This window comes from Sinocyclocheilus rhinocerous, unplaced genomic scaffold (genome assembly GCF_001515625.1).
Source record: "Sinocyclocheilus rhinocerous isolate Xijiao unplaced genomic scaffold, SAMN03320098_v1.1 scaffold3493, whole genome shotgun sequence".
Lineage (NCBI taxonomy): Eukaryota > Metazoa > Chordata > Actinopteri > Cypriniformes > Cyprinidae > Sinocyclocheilus > Sinocyclocheilus rhinocerous.
This window is the reverse complement of record NW_015647951.1, coordinates 144347-155730: the sequence shown is the minus strand read 5'-3', so window position 1 is coordinate 155730 and position 11384 is coordinate 144347. Positions and strand designations below refer to the sequence as shown.

The following is an 11384-nucleotide window of genomic DNA, read 5'->3' as shown; positions in this document are numbered from 1 at the left end:
CCCTTCCTGGGCTGGACTGGGGATCAGGAGCCCTTCCTGGGCTAAACGAAACATCAGGAGCCCTTCCTGGGCTGGACTGGGGATCAGGAGCCCTTCCTGGGCGGAACTGGGGATCAGGAGCCCTTCCTGGGCGGAACTGGGGATCAGGAGCCCTTCCTGGGCTAAACTGGGCATCAGGAGCCCTTCCTGGGCTAAACTGGGGATCAGGAGCCCTTCCTGGGCTACACGGGGGATCAGGAGCCCTTCCTGGGTTTGCCACATGAACGCTTGGCTGACTTGACTGGGGAACTGTCAGATGCCTTGGGTGAACCGCGGACGGCAGCGGACTGGTTCTGGCTCGGGACCGGATACTCCCCAGACACCGGAAGACACCTTCTCTCCAACACAGTCCAGTGGTGTCTGGGAGGTCCAAAGGGCGATGGGTGTTGGCCCCAAGCCAGAACAGATGGTTGAGGGTGGCGTCATCCATCGCCGTCACCGCTGCGAGCTTGCAAAACTCCCCGGCGTACTCGTAGAAGGGGAGATCCCGGCGAGCGAGGGCGGAGAAACAAGCAGCCGATTGCATGCTGTGGGGAGAAACAAGGACAAAACAAAAAACTATTCAAAAACGGAACTAAAACGGGGAGAGGAGGCGCCGCTTACTTCTTTTCAGGGTCCAATCTTTTGTTACGGAAGGAGACTCACACAGAGGATTAAAAAAAATACAATATCGTTTATTTTCAACAAGTGGTGCAGATGGTTCGGGCAGGTGAGTAATTGAGCTTAATATCAGTCTTTAAGGAAGATGAGGAGAGTAACACTGTATTGGGTCCTCACAGGAGATCGTGGAAGGGAGACAGAGGACTGCACACACCTCAGTTGAAGAGTACACAGAGTTTTCACAGAGCTGATGACTGGAACGGACTAGGGAATGGAACACAGGAGAACACACTGGAGGAAACACAGGAGGTAAGTATAACAGGCAGGTAAGTCTTTCAATGTATCTCACGGATAGCATAGAGAGAGAGTCCACTTCGTTGAAACGAGACCGGACACTGGAGTGAAGTGAGGTGTGTGCTTTTGAAGGGGAGCTGATGATTGCAGATTTGTGACAGGTGCGTGTGATCAGTACTCAGGTGAAGGTGTTCGCTGTGATTGGGAGGTGGCTGAGTCTGGCTGATCTGTGACACCCACGACCTGCAAAAGACATTGCACAATAGGATGAGAAATAACTACATATAGAAAGCATTTCACATTGCACAAGAAATGATAGAAACGTAACGAATCACCATAAAACAATCATATTATCTGACTGATCTGGCAAGAGAATTGGCACAGAAATGGAGGGCCTTGCAAGCCTCATCCTCCCATATGTTTTATTTTTCATTATTTGTATGGTGTCCTTTTAATCTGCTGAAAATTACATTTTTGTTTCGCTCCACCTCCTCCAGAAGAACATTAATTTCATCTTTTAAAAAGTTTTTTTTCTTCTAATCCACATCAGGTGGTAAGGTAAGGTAATATTTCAGCACTTGACAAACGGACAGCGAAGAGCGTGTTCGTGTTAAAGGCATTTTTGGGAAACGCACGTTGAATTGCGGCGAGCGTTCGTAACCTCGCGCGTAGAGAGCGCTCTTAAAGGGTTAGTTCACCCAAAAATGAAAATTAGTCAATAAATTACTCACCCTCAAGGCATCCTAGGTGTATATGACTTTCTTCTTTCAGACGAATTTTATTTAACTGCTTTTGGACTGATGCATGCAACACTCGCTGAGTGGCATTAAACAGCTTGAAAGATCAAAGACCATTTTTAATATAACTCCGACTGGATTCGTCTGAAAGAAGAAAGTCATATACACCTAGGATGACTTGAGGGTGAGTAATTTATGGGCTAATTTTCATTTTTGGGTGGACTAACCCTTTAAGAGCTAAGATCCATCGTTATTGGGAAACCCGGCCCAGAGAATCAAAGCAGAGCAGAGATGAAACCAAGAATAAAGGAAATAAATAAATAAATGTAGCACAAACAGATCTTCATCCCCTGTGTGAATAGATCCATAAGAACATATCATTTCAATTCAAAGCTTTAAATAGGTCTTCTTACTGCAGTATTTGTGCAGAAACTCTGCTATATTTCAGAAAGGGCTCTTTCATCCTCATGTTTATCTCGGTGAGTCAAGAGCCAAACCGCCTCCGTCCCTCAGGTTTTATTTGAGGTGATAAGGGTCCAAAAGCTTTCATCATACCACCATCATCATCATCAGCAGCAGCAGAACACACACACACTCTCCACAGAGCTTTGATTCGGTTGATTAGAGAAGCAATTTAACATCAGACGCTTTAAAAGCATCTCACGACGAGAGCAAAAACAAGAGAGCAAACAAATAACCAATGAAAGCAAAGAGAAAGAAACATCAGAGATTTATAAGCAGAAACAATAGATTTCAGTATATTTTCATTTATTTATTTTTTATTATTTGTTCCCTAAAATGACATTAGCTCTCTCTATCTTACAGAATTATTTGACAATAATACTATAAATTATTTTTTTTATTCTTTCTCCAAGAATAAGATTAGCTCTCTCTCCATTACAGATTTGCCATTATTGTTCCAACTGCAACTTATTTATTTATTGTTATTGTTTTTATTTATTTATTTTCCTCCCAAAAAACAAGATTCAGTTTCTCCCTTACATACATTCACCATAGTACCACAGTTATCGTTATTACTCTAAAATACTTCTATTTATTTATTTTTTGTTAATTTGTAAAGTTTTTTTTATTTTAAATCAGACATTTTAAAAGCATGTAAACAAATAGCAAATGAAAGCAAGAAGAAGCATCAGAGATTTATAAGCAGAAACAATGTATTTCAATATTTGTTTGTATTTTTTATTTTGTTTTATTTTCCTAAAATAAGCTTTGCTTCCTACTGAAATATTTATTTATTTATTTGTTCATTCATTATATACATATGTGAGCCTGGAGCACAAAAGCAGTCATAAGTCGCTGGGGTATATTTGTAGCAATAGCCAACAATACATTGTATGGTTCAAAATTATAAATTTTTCTTTTATGCCAAATATCATTAGGATATTAAGGATTGATTTTCTCAATATTTAGATTTTTTTGCACCCTCAGATTCCAGATTTTCAAATAGTTGTATCTCAGCCAAATATTGTCCTATCCTAACAAACCATACATCAATGGAAAGAATATTTATTCAGCTTTTAAATGATATTATAAATCTCAATTTAAAAAAATTGACCCTTATTTTGTGGTCCAGGGTCACATATATATATAATCCATTTTTAGATTTTTTATTATTTTACATCAGATGCTTTAAAAGCATCTTACGATGAGAGCAAACAAATAGTGAAAGCAAAGAGAAAGATTTATAAGCAGAAACAATAGATTTCAGTAGTCACATGTTGAATAGACGTTCAGTGTGTTTCTAATGTAATATTCTGTTTTGCTGTATTGTATAATGTAAATTCATTATCCTGTCCTCTGGTTGGTCAATCCAGTGGCATTAAAACACAATATAGTAACCGCTCTGATGTGAATATAGTCACTGTTTAACACTCTTTAGATGTGGTCATATACACTCTCGTGTCGTATCATTTAACTGTGCTGCAGTGTCCTTCTGTTAATTAAGGACAGAAGGACCTTAAGCCGGAGGAACAGAAGCAGAGAAATGAAAGCCTGTCGTCCTCCATTAGCTGCGTTTGCCCTTGTAGTGTTCTCTAAAGAGTGTGTGTGCCGGTAAGAAAATATCACGAACATGACAGAGAGAGAAAATAAAACAGATCTGAACGAGCAGTGAATCTGAAGGCCATTTAGAAACGGACAGAGTTATTTGGCTTTTGATGAAAATCAAATGAAGATCAGAAAAAGGGATCGTGATTCCACTTCTGTCTTTACAGATCAAAGGACTGAGAAATGAAGAGCAAATGTATTTCAGTTTGTGCCCTAAGGTGAAGGTTAAAGTCGATACGAGTTTAAAATTGAGGAAAATACATGTTTGTATTCAAGCTGCTCAAGCTCTGAAATGACTGTCCTTTTCAGCTGGCGACAGCCTGAGCACAATACTGATTAATATGAATGTTAATCAGCAGTTTTTGTGATGTATCATTGGGTTTATAATTATTTAAAAATACATATATTTTGAAATATTTTTTTAAATATTAACACGATAATAACGCATTAACGCAATGCAATTACAAAAAAAAAAAAAAAAGTCGCAGTTAACGCTGGTTCTATTTGACCCCACCCGTTGTTCAAGTCAGGGTTGCCAGATCCGCAGTTTCCATCACTTCTTTTAACATTATTTGTAGCGCGCCTCCCATTTGGTAATCGCAATTGCTCTTTGTTACTTCTCATAGGAAACAAATTCTCAGCTCTCAAATAATGTCAGTTTTATCGCAGAATTCAAACAATACATGCCGTTTTGACGCTCTTAAATGTGGCGTGACAGATCGCTGTAGCACTTCTGTTCAGTCTCTTCCACATTACCACCAGTTATAACACGAAATAAACATGAATGAACTTAAGAAGGTATGTTTAAAAATACAGTACAACTGACAGAAATGTATCACGTCTCATATAATCGCTCAATCAGCGTTTCACCCGAAAGAAAGAGGTCAATAAAACAGCTTGTGGTCAGTGTCACAATTACCTCAGGAAAGTCTTCCAGTGTTCACAGTTCGTTAGTTAGCTATAAAAAGGCTAGAGGGAACATAATTACTGTTAATTATATATGTATGTTTGAAAAAAATCTGTACGGTGGCCGAAAGAGATCTACACGCTGAAAAAGAAAAAACACATAATTAAGAAAACATCTTCATCAATTTGACAACACACGCGCTGCAAATTCTCACAACACAACCAAAAACAGTTGGCACATGTAGAATGTAGAATCCTGCTTGTTGTGGTCTGTATTCTTGCCCGTTTCTGTATTTTCAGCGCGTTTCTGTATTTGGTCGTGCTGTAAGAATTTGCAGTGCGTTTGTTGTCAAATTGATGAAGATGTTTTCTTAATTTGCAGTTGTTTTTTTTCTATTTTCATGTGTTTTTTTCATTTGCAGCGCATTGAGCTCTCTCGGTCACCGAAAATCTGTCATGAAGAAAAGTTTTTATGAAAAAAAAACTACCTCGAATCTGATTGGCTGAGAGGTCTGTTCACCCAATATCGTCACGGGAACCGTCTCTAGTATCACTAGTATCACTGCGCTTGCCGTATTTCTCACAGCCGTATTTCTTCTCATCACGTTATATTTCATGTAAATTTAATGCTGTATATCAGAGCACTGCCTTTGTACTTTTGACTGAATTGCTCAGCAACGTTTATGATGGCTGTTGTTGTTTATTAAATATTATTATTCAATAAAAATAGTTCATATAAATAATATTGTTTAATAATAATATTTATTAATGGGAAACTGTGTGTGTTCGTGGTGGTGATTTTAGTGACATTATTCCTTCATTAGATGCGACAAGTGACAGTTTTTCTTAATTGAGTAAGCTTTAAAGACTTTTATATTGAAAGAGACTGAAACGCTGTTGTAAACAAGGATGTTATTTTTACTTTCAAACAACAGCTTGTAGGACGCAGTTAACAAATGCAGTGAGCAGCGCTGTCATGAGAAATCACCCTTAACAGATGAAAGGACAGTACGACAAAGATATCGCTTTCCTCCGTGGACATTCAAACTATTGTTTTATTGTGAATATGAGACTGAGCTGAAGAGTGAATGCTTTATCAGATGCAGAGGGTCACACTCTCAGTCCATCTTTCTCTGATAATACTCTACTCCACATAATACAGTGATACAATAAGCTTTCAATGAAGTAACTCAACGTTACATCGTTACTAGTTCTAAAGTAACATTCTCGAATGAGTAACGGAGCTGTTAAACTGGCAACCTGAGATTTGAATCTGTGGCGGAAGGAAGTAGTTCCGCTCACAAAATGTTTTTTAAGACACTCTGTGGTTGTTTCTTATTTATTTACACACTTGTGCAGTTGAACTGTTGTATAAACACAATATCACATTCATAGTCGTGTGAGATATTTATGAAAGTAAGTAGATCTTTTACTGACACTTTCTGGATAAGCATTACTACCTGTGAATGTCAGAATGCAAGTAACACTGTTTATACTGTGTGTGTGTGTGTGTGTGTGTCCCAACAGCTCACTGTGGCCTGTAAGCGAGTCAGAGACATTCAGAGATGCTCCAAACGGCCACATGCTCAATCCCACAATGCACCAGCGAAGCCCAACCCCCACACAGACTACAGAGAGCTCGACCGCAAGATCCTACGGCTGTGTGGTGAGAAACACGCAAAACACATCTGTGGTACTGCAGCATTAAAGAGCTGCGGAATAAAAGAGTTTGATATTCTGTGTGACATAACGTAACTTTCAGAACAAGAATCATCGACTAACTTTATAGCTGCAGTGCTTCCCACAGGTTTGAAACATATCCTCCTATTACCCACGGCACAAAAATGGTCTACTACATGTGACACAGATTTGATACAGATTATGCTGTGTTTAGGGGATATTAAGTACTTTTTATCCATTTACCACAAAAATCCTCGACTACACCATTAGCATGCATTTGAAATATTACAATTCTATGAAAAAAAAATCACTTTAATGATGATCAAAATTAAATATTTAAAGGATTAGTTCACTTCCAGAATAAAAAGACCTTTCCAACGTGATTACGTCATGCATGAAGTCCAGCTAGTGCAAGACGAGCATTTGTGGTTAAAAAGTATATAAATGTTTATTTTTTTTGGAAAATGAGCGATGGTTTCACTAGATAAGAGCCTTATTACTCGGCTGGGATCGTGTAGAGCCCTTTGAAGCTGCACTGAAACTGCAATTTGGCCCTTCAGCCCGTTGGTCCCCATTAAAGTCCATTATATGGAGAAAAACCCTGTTATGTTTTCCTCAAAAACCTTCATTTCTTTGCGACTGAAGATAGAAAGACATGAACATCTTGGAAGACATGGGGAGAGTAAATTATCAGGACATTTTAATTCTTGAAGTGAACTACTCCTTTAACTGTGGTCAGATGAGATGCTGTCAGTCCGTATGTCAGTAAAAACCAGTTCTCCTGTCCTGTCAGCCGTTATACTGTGCTAGTAACACGTGCTTTTCAATTGCTCGCACAAATGCGGCGGTGCATGCTGTAGCCTGTATCATTTCATATTAAAGTGCAAATGAAACTATAAACATGCAATGTCACAGTTATGTCGTCAGTTAAGTCATGAAGTTAACGAAAAGGCGATTAAAGCTGCCTTAAAACTGTGTGCATGTAAGTACACTGTAAAAAAAGTAGGGGAATTTACCGTTAACCATTTAACAGGTTTTTACTGTAGCATTTTTACAGTCTTTTACCGTTAAATTCACGGTCATTTTTTACAGTGTATTTGTTATATGAGTCAGATTTAAGAACATGTCTCTGAAATGCAGTGGTTCAGAAAAGGTAAAGAGTTATGAGAAACTACGAAGCGTGTCAGATCCATGTCACGTTCAGCAGCAGCAGCTCTTAAAGCAGCCAAAATAACCTGATAACAGCTGCTGTGATGCTGTTCATCAAAGAACAGAAGAAAAAAAGAGCAAATCAATAACTGTTGTAGCTTTAAGGATTCATCTATTTAATTTAGAATTTAGTGTTTGATAACTGTATATTTAATTTAGGCACAGGTAGCTAAATATTACATTTATTATAATGGGTTTATGTGAAGATTGTTTTAAGTTCACTTAAATTAGAATATATTTTAAAGTCTAATAATTGTTAAAATTGACAGCTCTCAATTATACTGTAATGTTGAATGCTAGTCAACGGTTAAATATTAGGAAAAAAACTATTTCATAGAGACATCAGTAGTATTGGTATCAGTGATACTCGCCTTCAGTCATAAAAAAACAAATATTAAAATATTTAAGTCTTTATGTTGTTTCTACATTAATTTGAAGATTGGGTTTATGTGAAGATTGTTTTAAGTTCACTTAAATTAGAATATATTTTAAAGTCTAATAATTGTTAAAATTGACAGCTCTCAATTATACTGTAATGTTGAATGCTAGTCAACGGTTAAATATTAGGAAAAAAACTATTTCATAGAGACATCAGTAGTATTGGTATCAGTGATACTCACCTTCAGTCATAAAAAAACAAATATTAAAATATTTAAGTCTATGTTGTTTCTACATTAATTTGAAGATTGAATGTGAAATGATTGCAATATAAAAATATATTTTAAAACTTTAATGTTTTTTACTTTAAAGCTTTTTAAACTTTAAAGCTTTAATGTTTAATAGAAAAGTGTAAGAGGATAAAAAAAATGAAAAGCAAAAATGTGTTACCAAATATACTTGGGCGGCCTGCCCAGGTAAAGTCTATGTGTGGGAAGCACTGAGCTTACAGCCACATAGCAACACCCTAGCAACCACCCACAGCTGGCGGTGAGTTTTGGACAATCAGATGGATCAGTGTAATTGTGTTGAGTTGTGTGTGATTGACAGGTGAGCTGTACGATCTGGATGCCGCCTCCCTGCAGCTGAAAGTCATCAATTATGTAAGTATAAACTCATAACACACAGAGAACAGAGAACCCAGCTGCCGCTTCTGCTCCTGGAGTCTTGGATCTGTTTTCCTCGTTTATTGCAGCGAGAGTCCTGTGTGTTTATGAATGAGGAAGGTCGGCTGGCTTTTATTTACAGCTGAGATTGTGATAAGAGTGTTATTGAGACACCTGCAGCTCCTCATGAAGGTCACTGATCTACAATCCCTCCAGACTCTTATTCAATTACAACTACGCAACCAAACAAGCTCACAAAACAATTAACCTCGTGCACAAGTCAAACACACACACACATAATCTTCTCTTCGGTGTCATTAGACTTTGTGTTGAGAATGAATTGTTTTACAGACATCGGCTCCGTTCTCAAACCTAGTGAGCTGCCTGCATAGACAGCATGTGAAGACAGCACAGTTAAAATATGTACGATTATCTCAGCTAACAAGGAACATTCTCTGAGAGTTATGAACAAGTGTTCTTAAAGGAATGTTAATGGAACGTTCGTGCAAAGTTATCTCAAAATGTTAACACAAAAATGTTATTTATACATCATTTTATTTCTGAAACGTTTCAGTTGGACGTTCATCTAATGTTTTTTTAAATGTTACTAAATGTTCCGAGAACACTCAGAAGGAACGTTTGCAAAATGTTCGTATAGCCAAGAAAAAAGTTTTTAAAATCGAATGTTTTAAACATTTTAATTTTTAGCTCAATGCGAACGTTAGCAAAATGTTCTTAGAACGTATTTTTTATTTATTTTATTTATTGTCTGTTTTTGTTATGACCGATACCCGTTGTACATAAATACTGGAGCCATGACCCCTTTTTGCATTATTGCATTATTTTATTTTACTGCTTTTGTTGTCATGCATAAATGATTTATTTTATGTCCTCATTCATAAACACACAAGACTGTCACTCCAATAAATGAGGAAACAGATCCACTCTGCTGAAGCAGCGCTCTCACCTCAGAATGTTTCAGTTCGTCTGACGGTTTTTAAATGTTGCGACTTGTTTCAGAGCATTCAGAGAACATTCAAATGTAACGTTCCCATGATGTTTGCAAAATGTTACAATGGAATGTTCCCTTAACATTCACTCATAATAACCAAGAAAAAACATTTAAAAACTGCACATTTAAAATGTTCTGTGTGTGTGTGTGTTTGTGTGTGTGTGTGTGTGTGTGAGTGTGTAAGTGTGTTGTACAGGTCAGTGCCTGAAGGATCATTTGCATAATAAGCTTATCTCTATTTATTCAGATTGTTTCAATTCAGTTGTAGTGAGGAAAGGACACACACACACAGACACACTCTCTCTCACACACACACACACACTCTCTCTCTCTCTCACACACACACACACACACACACACACACACACACACACTCTCTCTCTCTCTCTCTCACACACACACACACACACACACACACACACTCTCTCTCTCTCTCTCTCACACACACACACACTCACACACACACACTCTCTCTGTCACACACACACACAGACGTTTGAGTCGTAACCCCTTTCTGCGTTATTGCTAAACATAATTTCATCTCCAGAATGCAATAATCCCTGAAATGATATGATTACATTACGCCGCTCAGTCTGAATTAAGGGAAAACATTTTACGAATTGCTGGTTTGAAAAATGAATGTTGTCTGTCGCCTCTCCAAATAAATCACTCCGGAAGGTAAAGAGCTGAAGAGCCGTCTCCGTTCCTCTGTGGCTCGTTCAGCTTCCAGCTCCTGACATGACACTCCATTTGTTTGCGTTTATGTCTGATTTAACATCTTTCTGTCAGATGATCTTCCTGCAGTTTACTTTCGTTTCAGTGCCGGTTTTGTTTGCTGGTGTTCATGTGTCGTTTAGTCATTCTGTGATCCACAACATCCGGATGGACAAAAAATCAAATGCATTAAAGCAGAGGGAAGAATTTAATATAACTGACTATCATTTTACAAATAATAAAATTAATAAAATCGTTACAAAATCATGGAAAATTGTATTTTAATAGTCAATATATATTTCTAGTTATTATAAGCTTTTCATCATCTGTTATTATGATGGTGTGTAATCAGGTCTGAATGACTAACAAACATGCATGCGGTGCGTTTCTGATGTGTGTGAGTTTCTCTTTCAGCTGCAGACAGAAACTCAGTCGCAGTGCTGCTGTTTACTGCTGGTGTCTGAAGACAATCACCAACTCTTCTGTCAGGTGACACACTCATAAATATATATTTATAATGTTTCTGAATTAAGTCTCTTCTGCTCATCAAGGCTGCATTTATTTGATCAAAAATACAGTAAAAAATTGTGAAATGTTATTAGAATCTAAAACAGCTGTTTTCTATGTGAATATCTGTTAAACTATAATTTATTTCTGTGATCAAAGCTGAATTTTCAGCATCATTACTCCAGTCTTCAGTGTCACATGATCTTCAGAAATCATTCTAATATGCTGATTTGCTGCTCCAGAAACATTTCTGATTATTATCAATGTTGAACACAGTTTTTGATGCTTAAAGAATTTTATTCATCAAGGACGCATTAGTTTGATCAAAAGTGACAGTAAAGACATTTATAATCACACACACACAAAAACAGACACTCTCTCACAGAGTATTTTCTCTGCAGGTTGTCGGAGATAAAGTTTTGGAAGAGGAAATCAGTTTTCCAGTAAGTTTTTCTTTTCTCTTGTTATTTGTGTGTGTGTTTCTGTAACCCAAACAGCAACTTATGGGTTTGAATCAAATTAAACATATACCATGAATGCAATGTAGTGTGTGTGGGTGTGTGTGTGTGTGTGTGT

At 37.5% G+C, this 11384-nt stretch overlaps 1 pseudogene; it reads left to right on the top strand.

The window, feature by feature from the left end:
• The window catches only part of LOC107709405 (cGMP-dependent 3',5'-cyclic phosphodiesterase-like), a 48881-nt pseudogene that overhangs the window by 4103 nt on the left and 33394 nt on the right, over positions 1 to 11384 (top strand).